Raw genomic sequence first — 17,867 nt, 5'->3', positions numbered from 1 at the left:
GAGCGCTCTGAAGTGTGCTCCAAGGTGCGGCGTGCACGAAGTCGGAGCCCGGTTTGCCCCGGGTGTGCACCTCGGGTGCGCACCTCGCGTGCACCTTCGCTGCGGTGGGCACCTTGGCTGGGTTGCGCGCCTTGGTGGGCACCATGCAGTGCACGAAGTCGGAGCCCGGATTGCCCCGGGCGCGCACCTCCGCCAGGGTGGGCACCTTGGTGCGCACAACTTGCCTGGGCTGCGCACCAGGAAGGGCTCAAGATGGCACCCGCGTTCCGTTTTTTTCACTATCTTTCAGAACGGAAATTTTAAAATCTCGTTTTTTTTTGCCTTTTCTGGAAATTAGTGAAGGCAGCGCATCAAAGGTGCGCAACGCTGGTGCGAACCTGGGAGCGCTCCGATGTGTGCTCCAAGGTGCGGCGTGCACGAAGTCGGACCCCGGTTTGCCCCGGGTGCGCACCTCGCGTGCACCTTGGTGCGCACACCTTGGCTGGGTTGCGCGCCCTGGTGGGCACCATGGTGCGCACCAAGGAGCGCTCCGAAGTGTGCTCCAAGGTGCGGCGTGCACGAAGTCGGAGCCCGGTTTGCCCCGGGTGCGCACCTCGCGTGCACCTTCGCCGCGGTGGGCACCATGGCGTGCACGAAGTCGGAGCCCGGTTTGCCCCGGGTGCGCACCTCGCGTGCACCTTCGCCGGGGTGGGCACCTTGGTGTGCAGACCTTGGCTGGGTTGCGCGCCCTGGTGGGCACCATGGTGCGCACCAAGGAGCGCTCCGAAGTGTGCTCCAAGGTGCGGCCTGCACGAAGTCGGAGCCCGGTTTGCCCCGGGTGTGCACCTCGGGTGGGCACCTTGGTGCGCATGCCTTGCCTGGGCTGCGCACCAGGGCGGGCTCAAGATGGCACCCGCGTTCCTTTTTTTTCACTATCTTTCAAAACGGAAATTTTAAAATCTCATTTTTTTTTGCCTTTTTCTGGAAATTAGTGAAGGCAGCGCATCAAAGGTGCGCACCTCGCTGCCCACCACGGTGCGCAACGCCGGTGGGCACCCGGGAGTGCTTCGAAGTGTGCTCCAAGGTGCTGCGTGCACGTTGTCGGAGCCCGGTTTGCCCCGGGTGCGCACCTCGCGTGCACCTTCGTCGGGGTGGGCACCTTGGCTGGGTTTGCCCCGGCTGCGCTCCGAAGCGGGGTTATTGGAGCGCCGCCTCTTTTTTTGTCGGAGCGTTTGGTGGGGTTTCTCGCATTGGCTCTTCCGAGGCCCGGTTGCCACCCTGGCGCGCACGAAGTCGGAAGTAGGGTTAATTGCCCGGGTGCGCACCTTTGCCAGGGTGGGCACCTTACCTGGGCTGCGCACCAGGGCGGGCTCAAGATGGCACGCGCGTTCCGTTTTTTTCACTATCTTTCAAAACGGAAATTTTAAAATCTCCTTTTTTTTTTGCCTTTTCTGGAAATTAGTGAAGGCAGCGCATCAAAGGTGCGCACCTCGCTGCCCACCTTGGTGTGCTCTGAGGTGCGCACCCGGGAGCGCTACGAAGTGTGCTCCAAGGTGCGGCGTGCACGTTGTCGGAGCCCGGTTTGCCCCGGGTGCGCACCTCGCCTGCACCTTGGCCGGGGTGGGCACCTTGGCTGGGTTTGCCCAGGGTGCGCTCCGAAGCGGGGTTACTGGAGCGCCCCCTCTTTTTTTGTCAGAGCGTTTGGTGGGGTTTCTCGCATTGGCTCTTCCCAGGCCCGGTTGTTGGGTGCGCTCCCACCCTGGCGCGCGCGAAGTTGGAAGTTGGGTTAATTGCCCGGGCGCGCACCTTCGCCAGGGTGGGCACCTTGGTGCGCACACCTTGGCTGGGCTGCGCACCAGGGCGGGCTCAAGATGGCACCAGCATTCCCTTTTTCTCACTATCTTTCAAAACGGAAATTTTAAAATCTCGTTTTTTTTTTGCCTTTTATGGAAATTAGTGAAGGCATCGCATCAAAGGTGCGCACCTCGCTGCCCACCTTGGTGTGCTCCGAGGTGCCCACCACGGTGCGCAACGCCGGTGCGAACCCGGGAGCGCCCCGATGTGTGCTCCAAGGTGCGGCGTGCACGAAGTCGGACCCCGGTTTGCCCCGGGTGCGCACCTCGCGTGCACCTTGGTGCGCACACCTTGGCTGGGTTGCGCGGCCTGGTGGGCACCATGGTGCGCACCAAGGAGCGCTCCGAAGTGTGCTCCAAGGTGCGGCGTGCACGAAGTCGGAGCCCGGTTTGCCCCGGGTACGCACCTCGCGTGCACCTTCGCCGGGGTGGGCACCTCGGCTGGGTTGCGCGCCCTGGTGCGCACCAAGGAGCGCTCCGAAGTGTGCTCCAAGGTGCGGCGTGCACGAAGTCGGAGCCCGGTTTGCCCCGGGTGCGCACCTCGCGTGCACCTTCGGCGGGGTTGCGCGCCCTGGTGGGCACCATGGTGCGCACCAAGGAGCGCTCCGAAGTGTGCTCCAAGGTGCGGCGTGCACGAAGTCGGAGCCCGGTTTGCCCCGGGTGCGCACCTCGCGTGCACCTTCGGCGGGGTTGCGCGCCCTGGTGGGCACCATGGTGCGCACCAAGGAGCGCTCCGAAGTGTGCTCCAAGGTGCGGCGTGCACGAAGTCGGAGCCCGGTTTGCCCCGGGTGCGCACCTCGCGTGCACCTTCGCCGCGGTGGGCACCATGGCGTGCACGAAGTCGGAGCCCGGTTTGCCCCGGGTGCGCACCTCGCGTGCACCTTCGCCGGGGTGGGCACCTCGGCTGGGTTGCGCGCCCTGGTGCGCACCAAGGAGCGCTCCGAAGTGTGCTCCAAGGTGCGGCGTGCACGAAGTCGGAGCCCGGTTTGCCCCGGGTGCGCACCTCGCGTGCACCTTCGCCAGGGTGGGCACCTCGGTGCGCACACCTTCTCAATGTTTTCTTGCCTTTTCTGGAAATTGGTGAAGGCAGCGCATCAAAGGTGCGCACCTCGGTGTGCTCCGAGGTGCGAACCCGAGAGCGCTCCGAGGTGCCCACGAAGTCGAAAGTCGGGTTAATTGCATTGTTTTCCCCGGGTGCGCTCCGAGGTGCGCAACATCGGCGCGCACCAAGGAGGGCTCCGAAGTGTGCTCCAAGGTGCGCACGATGGCGTGCACCTCTGGTGCGCACGATTCGGAGCTCGGTTTGACCGGGGTGCGCACACCTTGGCTGGGTTGCGCACCTTTTGTGCGCTCCAAGGTGCGCACGAAGTCGGAGCTCGGTTTGCCCCGGGTGCGCACCTTCGCCAGGGTGCGCACCTTGATGCGCACGCCTTGGCTGGGCTGCGCACCTTGGTGGGCGCCATGGTGCGCACCTTTCGTGCGCTCCAAGGTGCGCACGAAGTCGGAGCTCGGTTTGCCCCGGGTGCGCACCTTGGTGGGCGCCATGGTGCACTCCGAGGTGCCCAAGATTGGTGCGCACCAAGGAGCGCTCCGAAGTGCGCTCCAAGGTGCGCGCGAAGTCGAAAGTTGGGTTAATTGTCCGGTTTGCCTCGGGTGCGCACCTTGCGTGCACCTTCGCCAGGGTGGGCGCCTTGGTGCGCACACCTTGGCTGGGCTGCGCACACCTTGGCACCCGCGTTTCCTTCATTTTAAATTTTTTTTTTTTACAATCTCTCAAGTGGGAAATTCTATAATCTCAACTTTTTTTGCCTTTTCAGGAAACTTTTGAATGGAGCGCATCATTGGTGCGCTCCGAAGTGTGCTCCAAAGCTCTCTCCAGCTGCGTGCACCTGCCCCGGCCGCGCACCCGGCCCCGCCCAGCTTCGCTCACCTGTCCCGGGCGTCTGGTGCGGAACCTTAGAGTAAGAAACATCACCGTGCACCTTGGCCAACGTGCGCGACTCGACCGAGCGCGCACTGGCCGAGGTGCACACCGATTTCACCTGGGTGCGCGCGCAGCACCTCGGGCGCACCGGGGTGCGCGCACAACGCCCGGGTTGCACCGTGGCCTGTGTGCTCGGGGCGCCTCGGGTGCGCGCTCGGTGTCGCCCCCGCGCGCGCGGTAGTGCGGGCAGCGCACCCCGGCCCGGCCCGGCCCCGACGAGAACGCAAACGGGCAAAAGGTTTATTCAAATAGCATTGCGATGCCCGGCGAAAAACTAAAAAAGGGTGCAACACCGGGACTTCCCGGGAGGTCACCCATCCCAGTACTACTCCGGCCCAAGCGCGCTTAACTGCGGAGTTCTGATGGGATCCGGTGCACTAACGCTGGTATGATCGCACCCGTTATGAGCTTGTCGCAGTGTGTACTTAGCAAACCGCGACCCACGTGCGAATCCACCCCGGCCACCCACCCCCGTCGAGGTGCACACCCTCCCTCGCGAAGTGCGCCCCGTTCGCCAAGTGTGAGCCCTGCCCGGGTGCGCGCACCTTGCTAGGGCGTCGGGTGTGCACCCGACCCGGCCTACGTGCGTGCACCTGTAGGGGGCGTCGTGTGCGTGCAGTGTCCCGTCTGCAACGCGGTGCCCACACACCACCTCGGGCGCAACGACCTGCGCTCACATGTGGGCCGAGTGCACCTTGGTGCATGTTCGGGGCGCCTCGGGTGCACGCTCGATCTTGCCCCGGTGCACCAAGGCGCTCGGTTTGCCCCGGGTGCGCACTTGGTGCAAGGTGGGCACCCAAAATAGGGATCAAGCACCAAAACACAAGTTTCGGGATGCAAAATGGGACCCAAGGACCACAAATGCGTTCCAAGACCCATGATGGGTCCACGAGAACAAAAATGTGTTCCGAGACTTAATAAACAAATATTGGGTTTTAGGAGAAGAAACATGCTCTGATGCCCAAAACGAGAATCGACCCCGAAAAGGCCACAGGCCAAAAGTGGGATGCGAGACAAAAAAAAATGGGACCCGAGGACCAAAATTGGGTTCCCAGGTCGAAGACAGGGCAACCGGACAAGAAACGACCTCTAAGGCTCGAAATGAGTCCCGACGACTAAAACTTGACAAGAAGCACCCATCAGGCACCCAACTCGACACCCATGGGATGCCGACCCACCCGGGCTTCCACCTAGCACACCTTGGCACCCACCCACCCTCGCACCCAACCTCGCACCCAACTTAGCACCTTTGAACCCACATTGGCACTCACCCTGACCCTGGCACCTTGGAACCCACATTGGCACTCACCTTGACCCTGGCACCCACCTTTGCACTCACCTTGGGACCCACCCTGGCTCCCACCTCGGCACCCACCCAGACACCCACCTTGGTTCCTTGGCACCCACCTTGGATCCTTGGCACCCACCCCGACACCCACCTTGGCACGCAACTTGGCTACTTGCCACCCACCTTGGCTCCTTGACGCCCACCCCGACAACCACCCCGTGACCTACCCTGGCTAGGGTTGGTGCACACCCACCCTGGTGCCCACCTTGGCACCCACCCTATGACCCACCTTGGCACGCACCTTAGTACCCACACCGTTACCCACCCTAGGACCCACCCCGTGACCCACCTTGGCCAGGGTGGGTGCCTTGGTGCGCACAACTTGCCTGGGCTGCACACCAGGGCGGGCTCAAGATGGCACCCGCGTTCCGTTTTTTTCACTATCTTTCAAAACGGAAATTTTAAAATCTCATTTTTTTCTTTTTTTTGCCTTTTCTGGAAATTAGTGAAGGCAGCGCATCAAAGGTGCGCAATGCTGGTGCGAACCCGGGAGCGCTCCGATGTGTGCTCCAAGGTGCGGCGTGCACGAAGTCCGAGCCCGGTTTGCCCCGGGTGCGCACCTCGCGTGCACCTTCGCCGGGGTGAGCACCTTGGCTGGGTTGCGCGCCCTGGTGCGTACCAAGGAGCGCTCTGAAGTGTGCTCCAAGGTGCGGCGTGCACGAAGTCGGAGCCCGGTTTGCCCCGGGTGTGCACCTCGGGTGCGCACCTCGCGTGCACCTTCGCTGCGGTGGGCACCTTGGCTGGGTTGCGCGCCTTGGTGGGCACCATGCAGTGCACGAAGTCGGAGCCCGGTTTGCCCCGGGCGCGCACCTCCGCCAGGGTGGGCACCTTGGTGCGCACAACTTGCCTGGGCTGCGCATCAGGAAGGGCTCAAGATGGCACCCGCGTTCCGTTTTTTTCACTATCTTTCAGAACGGAAATTTTAAAATATCGTTTTTTTTTGCCTTTTCTGGAAATTAGTGAAGGCAGCGCATCAAAGGTGCGCAACGCTGGTGCGAACCTGGGAGCGCTCCGATGTGTGCTCCAAGGTGCGGCGTGCACGAAGTCGGAGCCCGGTTTGCCTCGGGTGCGCCCTGGTGGGCACCATGGTGCGCACCAAGGAGCGCTCCGAAGTGTGCTCCAAGGTGCGGCCTGCACGAAGTCGGAGCCCGGTTTGCCCCGGGTGTGCACCTCGGGTGGGCACCTTGGTGCGCATGCCTTGCCTGGGCTGCGCACCAGGGCGGGCTCAAGATGGCACCCGCGTTCCTTTTTTTTCACTATCTTTCAAAACGGAAATTTTAAAATCTCATTTTTTTTTGCCTTTTTCTGGAAATTAGTGAAGGCAGCGCATCAAAGGTGCGCACCTCGCTGCCCACCACGGTGCGCAACGCCGGTGGGCACCCGGGAGTGCTTCGAAGTGTGCTCCAAGGTGCTGCGTGCACGTTGTCGGAGCCCGGTTTGCCCCGGGTGCGCACCTCGCGTGCACCTTCGTCGGGGTGGGCACCTTGGCTTGGTTTGCCCCGGCTGCGCTCCGAAGCGGGGTTATTGGAGCGCCGCCTCTTTTTTTGTCGGAGCGTTTGGTGGGGTTTCTCGCATTGGCTCTTCCGAGGCCCGGTTGCCACCCTGGCGCGCACGAAGTCGGAAGTAGGGTTAATTGCCCGGGTGCGCACCTTTGCCAGGGTGGCACCTTACCTGGGCTGCGCACCAGGGCGGGCTCAAGATGGCACGCGCGTTCCGTTTTTTTCACTATCTTTCAAAACGGAAATTTTAAAATCTCCTTTTTTTTTTGCCTTTTCTGGAAATTAGTGAAGGCAGCGCATCAAAGGTGCGCACCTCGCTGCCCACCTTGGTGTGCTCTGAGGTGCGCACCCGGGAGCGCTACGAAGTGTGCTCCAAGGTGCGGCGTGCACGTTGTCGGAGCCCGGTTTGCCCCGGGTGCGCACCTCGCCTGCACCTTGGCCGGGGTGGGCACCTTGGCTGGGTTTGCCCAGGGTGCGCTCCGAAGCGGGGTTACTGGAGCGCCCCCTCTTTTTTTGTCAGAGAGTTTGGTGGGGTTTCTCGCATTGGCTCTTCCCAGGCCCGGTTGTTGGGTGCGCTCCCACCCTGGCGCGCGCGAAGTTGGAAGTTGGGTTAATTGCCCGGGCGCGCACCTTCGCCAGGGTGGGCACCTTGGTGCGCAAACCTTGGCTGGGCTGCGCACCAGGGCGGGCTCAAGATGGCACCAGCATTCCCTTTTTCTCACTATCTTTCAAAACGGAAATTTTAAAATCTCGTTTTTTTTTTGCCTTTTATGGAAATTAGTGAAGGCATCGCATCAAAGGTGCGCACCTCGCTGCCCACCTTGGTGTGCTCCGAGGTGCCCACCACGGTGCGCAACGCCGGTGCGAACCCGGGAGCGCCCCGATGTGTGCTCCAAGGTGCGGCGTGCACGAAGTCGGACCCCGGTTTGCCCCGGGTGCGCACCTCGCGTGCACCTTGGTGCGCACACCTTGGCTGGGTTGCGCGGCCTGGTGGGCACCATGGTGCGCACCAAGGAGCGCTCCGAAGTGTGCTCCAAGGTGCGGCGTGCACGAAGTCGGAGCCCGGTTTGCCCCGGGTGCGCACCTTCGCCGCGGTGGGCACCATGGCGTGCACGAAGTCGGAGCCCGGTTTGCCCCGGGTGCGCACCTCGCGTGCACCTTCGCCGGGGTGGGCACCTCGGCTGGGTTGCGCGCCCTGGTGCGCACCAAGGAGCGCTCTGAAGTGTGCTCCAAGGTGCGGCGTGCACGAAGTCGGAGCCCGGTTTGCCCCGGGTGTGCACCTCGGGTGCGCACCTCGCGTGCACCTTCGCTGCGGTGGGCACCTTGGCTGGGTTGCGCGCCTTGGTGGGCACCATGCAGTGCACGAAGTCGGAGCCCGGATTGCCCCGGGCGCGCACCTCCGCCAGGGTGGGCACCTTGGTGCGCACAACTTGCCTGGGCTGCGCACCAGGAAGGGCTCAAGATGGCACCCGCGTTCCGTTTTTTTCACTATCTTTCAGAACGGAAATTTTAAAATCTCGTTTTTTTTTGCCTTTTCTGGAAATTAGTGAAGGCAGCGCATCAAAGGTGCGCAACGCTGGTGCGAACCTGGGAGCGCTCCGATGTGTGCTCCAAGGTGCGGCGTGCACGAAGTCGGACCCCGGTTTGCCCCGGGTGCGCACCTCGCGTGCACCTTGGTGCGCACACCTTGGCTGGGTTGCGCGCCCTGGTGGGCACCATGGTGCGCACCAAGGAGCGCTCCGAAGTGTGCTCCAAGGTGCGGCGTGCACGAAGTCGGAGCCCGGTTTGCCCCGGGTGCGCACCTCGCGTGCACCTTCGCCGCGGTGGGCACCATGGCGTGCACGAAGTCGGAGCCCGGTTTGCCCCGGGTGCGCACCTCGCGTGCACCTTCGCCGGGGTGGGCACCTTGGTGTGCAGACCTTGGCTGGGTTGCGCGCCCTGGTGGGCACCATGGTGCGCACCAAGGAGCGCTCCGAAGTGTGCTCCAAGGTGCGGCCTGCACGAAGTCGGAGCCCGGTTTGCCCCGGGTGTGCACCTCGGGTGGGCACCTTGGTGCGCATGCCTTGCCTGGGCTGCGCACCAGGGCGGGCTCAAGATGGCACCCGCGTTCCTTTTTTTTCACTATCTTTCAAAACGGAAATTTTAAAATCTCATTTTTTTTTGCCTTTTTCTGGAAATTAGTGAAGGCAGCGCATCAAAGGTGCGCACCTCGCTGCCCACCACGGTGCGCAACGCCGGTGGGCACCCGGGAGTGCTTCGAAGTGTGCTCCAAGGTGCTGCGTGCACGTTGTCGGAGCCCGGTTTGCCCCGGGTGCGCACCTCGCGTGCACCTTCGTCGGGGTGGGCACCTTGGCTGGGTTTGCCCCGGCTGCGCTCCGAAGCGGGGTTATTGGAGCGCCGCCTCTTTTTTTGTCGGAGCGTTTGGTGGGGTTTCTCGCATTGGCTCTTCCGAGGCCCGGTTGCCACCCTGGCGCGCACGAAGTCGGAAGTAGGGTTAATTGCCCGGGTGCGCACCTTTGCCAGGGTGGGCACCTTACCTGGGCTGCGCACCAGGGCGGGCTCAAGATGGCACGCGCGTTCCGTTTTTTTCACTATCTTTCAAAACGGAAATTTTAAAATCTCCTTTTTTTTTTGCCTTTTCTGGAAATTAGTGAAGGCAGCGCATCAAAGGTGCGCACCTCGCTGCCCACCTTGGTGTGCTCTGAGGTGCGCACCCGGGAGCGCTACGAAGTGTGCTCCAAGGTGCGGCGTGCACGTTGTCGGAGCCCGGTTTGCCCCGGGTGCGCACCTCGCCTGCACCTTGGCCGGGGTGGGCACCTTGGCTGGGTTTGCCCAGGGTGCGCTCCGAAGCGGGGTTACTGGAGCGCCCCCTCTTTTTTTGTCAGAGCGTTTGGTGGGGTTTCTCGCATTGGCTCTTCCCAGGCCCGGTTGTTGGGTGCGCTCCCACCCTGGCGCGCGCGAAGTTGGAAGTTGGATTAATTGCCCGGGCGCGCACCTTCGCCAGGGTGGGCACCTTGGTGCGCACACCTTGGCTGGGCTGCGCACCAGGGCGGGCTCAAGATGGCACCAGCATTCCCTTTTTCTCACTATCTTTCAAAACGGAAATTTTAAAATCTCGTTTTTTTTTTGCCTTTTATGGAAATTAGTGAAGGCATCGCATCAAAGGTGCGCACCTCGCTGCCCACCTTGGTGTGCTCCGAGGTGCCCACCACGGTGCGCAACGCCGGTGCGAACCCGGGAGCGCCCCGATGTGTGCTCCAAGGTGCGGCGTGCACGAAGTCGGACCCCGGTTTGCCCCGGGTGCGCACCTCGCGTGCACCTTGGTGCGCACACCTTGGCTGGGTTGCGCGGCCTGGTGGGCACCATGGTGCGCACCAAGGAGCGCTCCGAAGTGTGCTCCAAGGTGCGGCGTGCACGAAGTCGGAGCCCGGTTTGCCCCGGGTACGCACCTCGCGTGCACCTTCGCCGGGGTGGGCACCTCGGCTGGGTTGCGCGCCCTGGTGCGCACCAAGGAGCGCTCCGAAGTGTGCTCCAAGGTGCGGCGTGCACGAAGTCGGAGCCCGGTTTGCCCCGGGTGCGCACCTTCGCCGCGGTGCGCACCATGGCGTGCACGAAGTCGGAGCCCGGTTTGCCCCGGGTGCGCACCTCGCGTGCACCTTCGGCGGGGTTGCGCGCCCTGGTGGGCACCATGGTGCGCACCAAGGAGCGCTCCGAAGTGTGCTCCAAGGTGCGGCGTGCACGAAGTCGGAGCCCGGTTTGCCCCGGGTGCGCACCTCGCGTGCACCTTCGGCGGGGTTGCGCGCCCTGGTGGGCACCATGGTGCGCACCAAGGAGCGCTCCGAAGTGTGCTCCAAGGTGCGGCGTGCACGAAGTCGGAGCCCGGTTTGCCCCGGGTGCGCACCTCGCGTGCACCTTCGCCGCGGTGGGCACCATGGCGTGCACGAAGTCGGAGCCCGGTTTGCCCCGGGTGCGCACCTCGCGTGCACCTTCGCCGGGGTGGGCACCTCGGCTGGGTTGCGCGCCCTGGTGCGCACCAAGGAGCGCTCCGAAGTGTGCTCCAAGGTGCGGCGTGCACGAAGTCGGAGCCCGGTTTGCCCCGGGTGCGCACCTCGCGTGCACCTTCGCCAGGGTGGGCACCTCGGTGCGCACACCTTCTCAATGTTTTCTTGCCTTTTCTGGAAATTGGTGAAGGCAGCGCATCAAAGGTGCGCACCTCGGTGTGCTCCGAGGTGCGAACCCGAGAGCGCTCCGAGGTGCCCACGAAGTCGAAAGTCGGGTTAATTGCATTGTTTTCCCCGGGTGCGCTCCGAGGTGCGCAACATCGGCGCGCACCAAGGAGGGCTCCGAAGTGTGCTCCAAGGTGCGCACGATGGCGTGCACCTCTGGTGCGCACGATTCGGAGCTCGGTTTGACCGGGGTGCGCACACCTTGGCTGGGTTGCGCACCTTTTGTGCGCTCCAAGGTGCGCACGAAGTCGGAGCTCGGTTTGCCCCGGGTGCGCACCTTCGCCAGGGTGCGCACCTTGATGCGCACGCCTTGGCTGGGCTGCGCACCTTGGTGGGCGCCATGGTGCGCACCTTTCGTGCGCTCCAAGGTGCGCACGAAGTCGGAGCTCGGTTTGCCCCGGGTGCGCACCTTGGTGGGCGCCATGGTGCACTCCGAGGTGCCCAAGATTGGTGCGCACCAAGGAGCGCTCCGAAGTGCGCTCCAAGGTGCGCGCGAAGTCGAAAGTTGGGTTAATTGTCCGGTTTGCCTCGGGTGCGCACCTTGCGTGCACCTTCGCCAGGGTGGGCGCCTTGGTGCGCACACCTTGGCTGGGCTGCGCACACCTTGGCACCCGCGTTTCCTTCATTTTAAATTTTTTTTTTTTACAATCTCTCAAGTGGGAAATTCTATAATCTCAACTTTTTTTGCCTTTTCAGGAAACTTTTGAATGGAGCGCATCATTGGTGCGCTCCGAAGTGTGCTCCAAAGCTCTCTCCAGCTGCGTGCACCTGCCCCGGCCGCGCACCCGGCCCCGCCCAGCTTCGCTCACCTGTCCCGGGCGTCTGGTGCGGAACCTTAGAGTAAGAAACATCACCGTGCACCTTGGCCAACGTGCGCGACTCGACCGAGCGCGCACTGGCCGAGGTGCACACCGATTTCACCTGGGTGCGCGCGCAGCACCTCGGGCGCACCGGGGTGCGCGCACAACGCCCGGGTTGCACCGTGGCCTGTGTGCTCGGGGTGCCTCGGGTGCGCGCTCGGTGTCGCCCCCGCGCGCGCGGTAGTGCGGGCAGCGCACCCCGGCCCGGCCCGGCCCCGACGAGAACGCAAACGGGCAAAAGGTTTATTCAAATAGCATTGCGACGCCCGGCGAAAAACTAAAAAAGGGTGCAACACCGGGACTTCCCGGGAGGTCACCCATCCCAGTACTACTCCGGCCCAAGCGCGCTTAACTGCGGAGTTCTGATGGGATCCGGTGCACTAATGCTGGTATGATCGCACCCGTTATGAGCTTGTCGCAGTGTGTACTTAGCAAACCGCGACCCACGTGCGAATCCACCCCGGCCACCCACCCCCGTCGAGGTGCACACCCTCCCTCGCGAAGTGCGCCCCGTTCGCCAAGTGTGAGCCCTGCCCGGGTGCGCGCACCTTGCTAGGGCGTCGGGTGTGCACCCGGCCCGGCCTACGTGCGTGCACCTGGAGGGGGCGTCGTGTGCGTGCAGTGTCCCGTCTGCAACGCGGTGCCCACACACCACCTCGGGCGCAACGACCTGCGCTCACATGTGGGCCGAGTGCACCTTGGTGCATGTTCGGGGCGCCTCGGGTGCACGCTCGATCTTGCCCCGGTGCACCAAGGCGCTCGGTTTGCCCCGGGTGCGCACTTGGTGCAAGGTGGGCACCCAAAATAGGGATCAAGCACCAAAACACAAGTTTCGGGATGCAAAATGGGACCCAAGGACCACAAATGCGTTCCAAGACCCATGATGGGTCCACGAGAACAAAAATGTGTTCCGAGACTTAATAAACAAATATTGGGTTTTAGGAGAAGAAACATGCTCTGATGCCCAAAACGAGAATCGACCCCGAAAAGGCCACAGGCCAAAAGTGGGATGCGAGACAAAAAAAAATGGGACCCGAGGACCAAAATTGGGTTCCCAGGTCGAAGACAGGGCAACCGGACAAGAAACGACCTCTAAGGCTCGAAATGAGTCCCGACGACTAAAACTTGACAAGAAGCACCCATCAGGCACCCAACTCGACACCCATGGGATGCCGACCCACCCGGGCTTCCACCTAGCACACCTTGGCACCCACCCACCCTCGCACCCAACCTCGCACCCAACTTAGCACCTTTGAACCCACATTGGCACTCACCCTGACCCTGGCACCTTGGAACCCACATTGGCACTCACCTTGACCCTGGCACCCACCTTTGCACTCACCTTGGGACCCACCCTGGCTCCCACCTCGGCACCCACCCAGACACCCACCTTGGTTCCTTGGCACCCACCTTGGATCCTTGGCACCCACCCCGACACCCACCTTGGCACGCAACTTGGCTACTTGCCACCCACCTTGGCTCCTTGACGCCCACCCCGACAACCACCCCGTGACCTACCCTGGCTAGGGTTGGTGCACACCCACCCTGGTGCCCACCTTGGCACCCACCCTATGACCCACCTTGGCACGCACCTTAGTACCCACCCCGTTACCCACCCTAGGACCCACCCCGTGACCCACCTTGGCCAGGGTGGGTGCACCCACCCTGGTGCCCACCTTGGCACCCACCCATCCTAGCACCCAGCCTGTGACCGGGCTTGGAACCCAACCTTGCACCCGCACCCGTCTTGGCCAGTGTGGGTGCGCACCCATCCTGGCACCCACGTTGTGACACACCCTTTAACCCACGCACCCTAGCACCCACGTTGGCACCCACCTTGGAACCCAACCTAGCAACTTGGCACCCACCCCGTGACCCACCTTGGCATCCACCATAGCAGTCGCCGACTTGGCACCCACCTCGGCACCCACCTTGACACTTGTGGACCCACCTTGCCACTCACCCTAGCATCGACCCATCCTAGCACCCACCCTGGCACCTTTGCACCCTAGCACTCACCCATCCTAGCACCTAACCTGTGACCCACCTTGACACTCACCCTCGCACCCACCTTGGAACCCAACCTAGCACCCACCCACCCTGACACCAACCCTAGCACCTACCCACCCTTGCACCCACCCTGTGACCCATCTTGGCACCCACCCATCCTACCACTCAACCTATCACCCACCTTCTCACCCACCTTGGCATCCACCTTAGCACCCACCCACACTGGCACCTTGGCACCCACCTCGGGCAAGGTGGGTGCACACCCACCCTGGCACCCAATTTAGAACCCACCGAGCATGTTACCCACCTTGGCACCCACATTGCAGCCCACCCTAGTACCCACCCTATGACCCACATTGGCATCCACACCCTAGCACCCAGGCACCTCGACACCCGCCTTGACACCCACCCTAGCACTGAACCTGTGACCCACCTTGGAACTCACCCTAGAACCCACCCACCCTGTGAACCACCTTGGCATCCACCTTAGCACCCACCCACCTTGGCACCCACTCTAGCACTCACCCATCCTAACACCCAACTTGTTACCCACCTTGGCACCCGCCCTCGCGTCCACCTTGAAACCCACCCTAGCACCCACCCACGCAGGAGCCCACCTTGGCACCCAACCTAACACCCACGCATCCTGGCACCCAACTTGTGACCCACCTTGGAACCCACCCTAGTACCCACCTTTGAACCCACTATATCACCAACCCACCTTGGCACCCACCCTATGACCCTCTTTGGAATCCACCCTAGCACGCACCCACCCTGGCACCCACCATGGAGCGCACCCTAGCACCCACCCACCTCGGCACGCACCTCAACACCCACCTTGGTGTGCGCACTGCGCCAACCTCTCAAAGACCCTATGTGGTGCGCTCCAAAGTGTACACCTTTGGTGCGCTCCAAGGTGCGCACCTTTGGTGCACACCGAGGTGCACACCAAAGTGTGCACCGAGGTGAGCACCAAAGTGCACTCCAGGGTGCACACCAAGGCGTGCACCTTTGGTGCGGTCAATGCAAACGAATTCGGAAGTTGGGGTCGATGTCCTAATCGCTGCTGCAGACTACACGTATGAGAATCGGACAAATAGCTTTATATAGGGGAGGTGTTGCGTTTGATGGGTCGACTCCCCTGGTTGTGTGCACTGCACCAACTTCAAAGACCCTGTCTTGTTTAAGAAGTCAAAAGTTGGGGTGGATGTCCTAATCATTGCTGCAGTCTACGCATGTATGAGAATCAGACAAATAGCTTATATAGGGGAGGTGTTGCATTCGGTGGGTTGACTCCCCTGGTTGTGCGCACTGCGCCAACCTCAAAGACCCCGCATAGCAGAAGAAGTCGGAAGTCGGATTTTGGTGAGCACCAAGGCGTGCACCTTTGGTGCGGTCAACGCAGACGAATTCAGAAGTTGGGGTGGATGTCCTAATCGTTGTTGCAGGCTACACATGTATGAGAATCAGACAAATAGCTTATATAGGGGAGGTGTTGGGTTTGATGGGTCAACTCCCTTGGTTGTGCGCATTACGCCAACCTCAAAGACCTTGTTTTCGTTAAGAAGTCAAAAGTTGGGGTCAATGTCCTAATGGCTCCTGCAGGCTACACATGTATGAGAATCGGACAAATAGCTTATATAGGGGAGGTGTTGGGTTTGATGGGTCGACTCCCCTGGTTGTGCGCATTACGTCAACCTCAAAGACCTTGTTTTCGTTAAGAAGTCAAAAGTTGGGGTCGATGTCCTAATTGCTCCTGTAGACTACACATGTATGAGAATCAGACAAATAGCTTATATAGGGGAGGTGTTGGGTTTGATGGGTTGACTCCCCTAGTTGTTCGCATTACACCAACCTCAAAGACCTTGTTTTCGTTTAGAAGCCGAAAGTTGGGGTCGATGTCCTAATTGCTCCTGCAGGCTACGCATGTATGAGAATCAGACAAATAGCTTATATAGGGGAGGTGTTGGGTTTGATGGGTCGACTCCCCTGGTTGTGCGCATTGCGCCAACCTCAAAGACCCTGCATTGCGGATGAAGTCGAAAGTCAGAGTTTGGTGTGCTACAAGGTGTGGTCGAAGGTGCTCACCTAGGTGTGCACCTTTGGAGCACAGGAAAAGTGCCCTCCAAAAGTGCGCACCTTTGGAGTGCACAAAAGTGCCCTCCAAAAGTGCGCACCTTTGGAGCGCAGAAAAGTGCCCTCCAAAAAGTGCCCTCCAAAAGTGCGCACCTTTGGAGCGCAGAAAAGTGCCCTCCAAAAAGTGCCCTCCAAAAGTGCGCACCTTTGGAGCGCAGAAAAGTGCCCTCCAAAAAGTGCCCTCCAAAAGTGCGCACCTTTGGAGCGCAGAAAAGTGCCCTCCAAAAAGTGCCCTCCAAAAGTGCGCACCTTTGGAGCGCAGAAAAGTGCCCTCCAAAAAGTGCCCTCCAAAAGTGCGCACCTTTGGAGCGCAGAAAAGTGCCCTCCAAAAAGTGCCCTCCAAAAGTGCGCACCTTTGGAGCGCAGAAAAGTGCCCTCCAAAAAGTGCCCTCCAAAAGTGCGCACCTTTGGAGCGCAGAAAAGTGCCCTCCAAAAAGTGCCCTCCAAAAGTGCGCACCTTTGGAGCGCAGAAAAGTGCCCTCCAAAAAGTGCCCTCCAAAAGTGCGCACCTTTGGAGCGCAGAAAAGTGCCCTCCAAAAAGTGCCCTCCAAAAGTGCGCACCTTTGGAGCGCAGAAAAGTGCCCTCCAAAAGTGCGCACTTTTGGTGCGCACCAAGGCGCTGGTTCGGTCGTTGCAGGCGAGTTCGGAAGTTGGGGTCGATGTCCTGAGCGGAGGTGCAAACTACACAGGTGTCGGAATCGGACAAATAGCTTATATAGGGGAGGTGTATGCTTCGATGGGTCGACTCCCCAGGTTGAGCGCACCGCGCCAACCTCAAAGACCCTACGGTATGGATGAAGTCGGAAGTTGGGTCCGATGACCGATTCGATTAGTAGGTATGCTCATGAGGTCGGAATTTGGGTCCGATGACCTGCCATGTGCAGGAAGGCGAATGTTGACACTGTGCGTTGCAAGGTGCACACCAAGGCGCTGGTGCGGTCTTTTTAGTCGAGTTCGGAAGTTGGGGTCGATGTCCTGATCGGAGGTGCAAGCTACACAGGTGTGGGAATCGGACAAATAGCTTATATAGGGGAGGTGTATGCTTTGTTGGGTCGACTCCCCGGGTTGAGCGCACCGCGCCAACCTCAAAGACCCTACGGTATGGATGAAGTCGGAAGTTGGGTCCGATGACCGATTCGATATGTAGGCATACTCGCGAGGTCGGAATTTGGGTCCGATGACCTGCCACGTGCAGGAAGGCGAATGTTGGCACTGTGCGTTGCAAGGTGCGCACCAAGGCGCTGGTTCGGTCGTTGGAGGCGAGTTCGGAAGTTGGGGTCGATGTCTTGATCGGAGGTGCAAACTACACAGGTGTGGGAATCGGACAAATAGCTTATATAGGGGAGGTGTATGCTTCGTTGGGTCGACTCCCCGGGTTGAGCGCACCGCGCCAACCTCAAAGACCCTACGGTATGGATGAAGTCGGAAGTTGGGTCCGATGACCGATTCGATATGTAGGCATACTCGCGAGGTCGGAATTTGGGTCCGATGACCTGCCATGTGCAGGAAGGCGAATGTTGGGACTGTGCGTCGCAAGGTGCGCACCAAGGCGCTGGTGCCGTCGTTGCAGTCGAGTTCGGAAGTTGGGGTCGATGTCCTGGTCAGAGGTGCAAACTACACAGGTGTGGGAATCGGACAAATAGCTTATATAGGGGAGGTGTATGCTTCGATGGGTCGACTCCCTGGGTTGAGCGCACCGCGCCAACCTCAAAGACCCTACAGTATGGATGAAGTCGGAAGTTGGGTCCGATGACCGATTCGATACGTAGGCATATTGGCGAGGTCTGAATTTGTGTCCGATGACCTGCCATGCGCAGGAAGGCGGAATTTGGGTCCGATGACCGAGTTGATGGCGTGCCATGCGCAGAAAGGCGGAATTTGGGTCCGATGACCGAGTTGATGTTGATGGCCCGCCATGCACAGGAAGGCGGAATTTGGGTCCGATGACCGATTTGAAGGCGTGCCATACGCA

At 61.1% G+C, this 17,867-nt stretch overlaps 2 non-coding genes across 2 annotated transcripts; both read right to left on the bottom strand.

Annotated features, from left to right (window-relative positions):
- Positions 1-4,097: 4,097 nt before the first annotated feature.
- On the bottom strand, positions 4,098-4,216 carry LOC131868321 (5S ribosomal RNA). Its single transcript, XR_009366787.1, has one exon. It is a non-coding gene; the product is annotated as a 5S ribosomal RNA (ribosomal RNA).
- A 7,817-nt stretch (positions 4,217-12,033) lies between these two features.
- On the bottom strand, positions 12,034-12,152 carry LOC131868328 (5S ribosomal RNA). Its single transcript, XR_009366794.1, has one exon. It is a non-coding gene; the product is annotated as a 5S ribosomal RNA (ribosomal RNA).
- Positions 12,153-17,867: the final 5,715 nt, after the last annotated feature.

This window comes from Cryptomeria japonica, unplaced genomic scaffold (assembly GCF_030272615.1).
Source record: "Cryptomeria japonica unplaced genomic scaffold, Sugi_1.0 HiC_scaffold_203, whole genome shotgun sequence".
NCBI lineage: Eukaryota > Viridiplantae > Streptophyta > Pinopsida > Cupressales > Cupressaceae > Cryptomeria > Cryptomeria japonica.
This window is presented reverse-complemented; position numbering and strand designations above follow the sequence as displayed.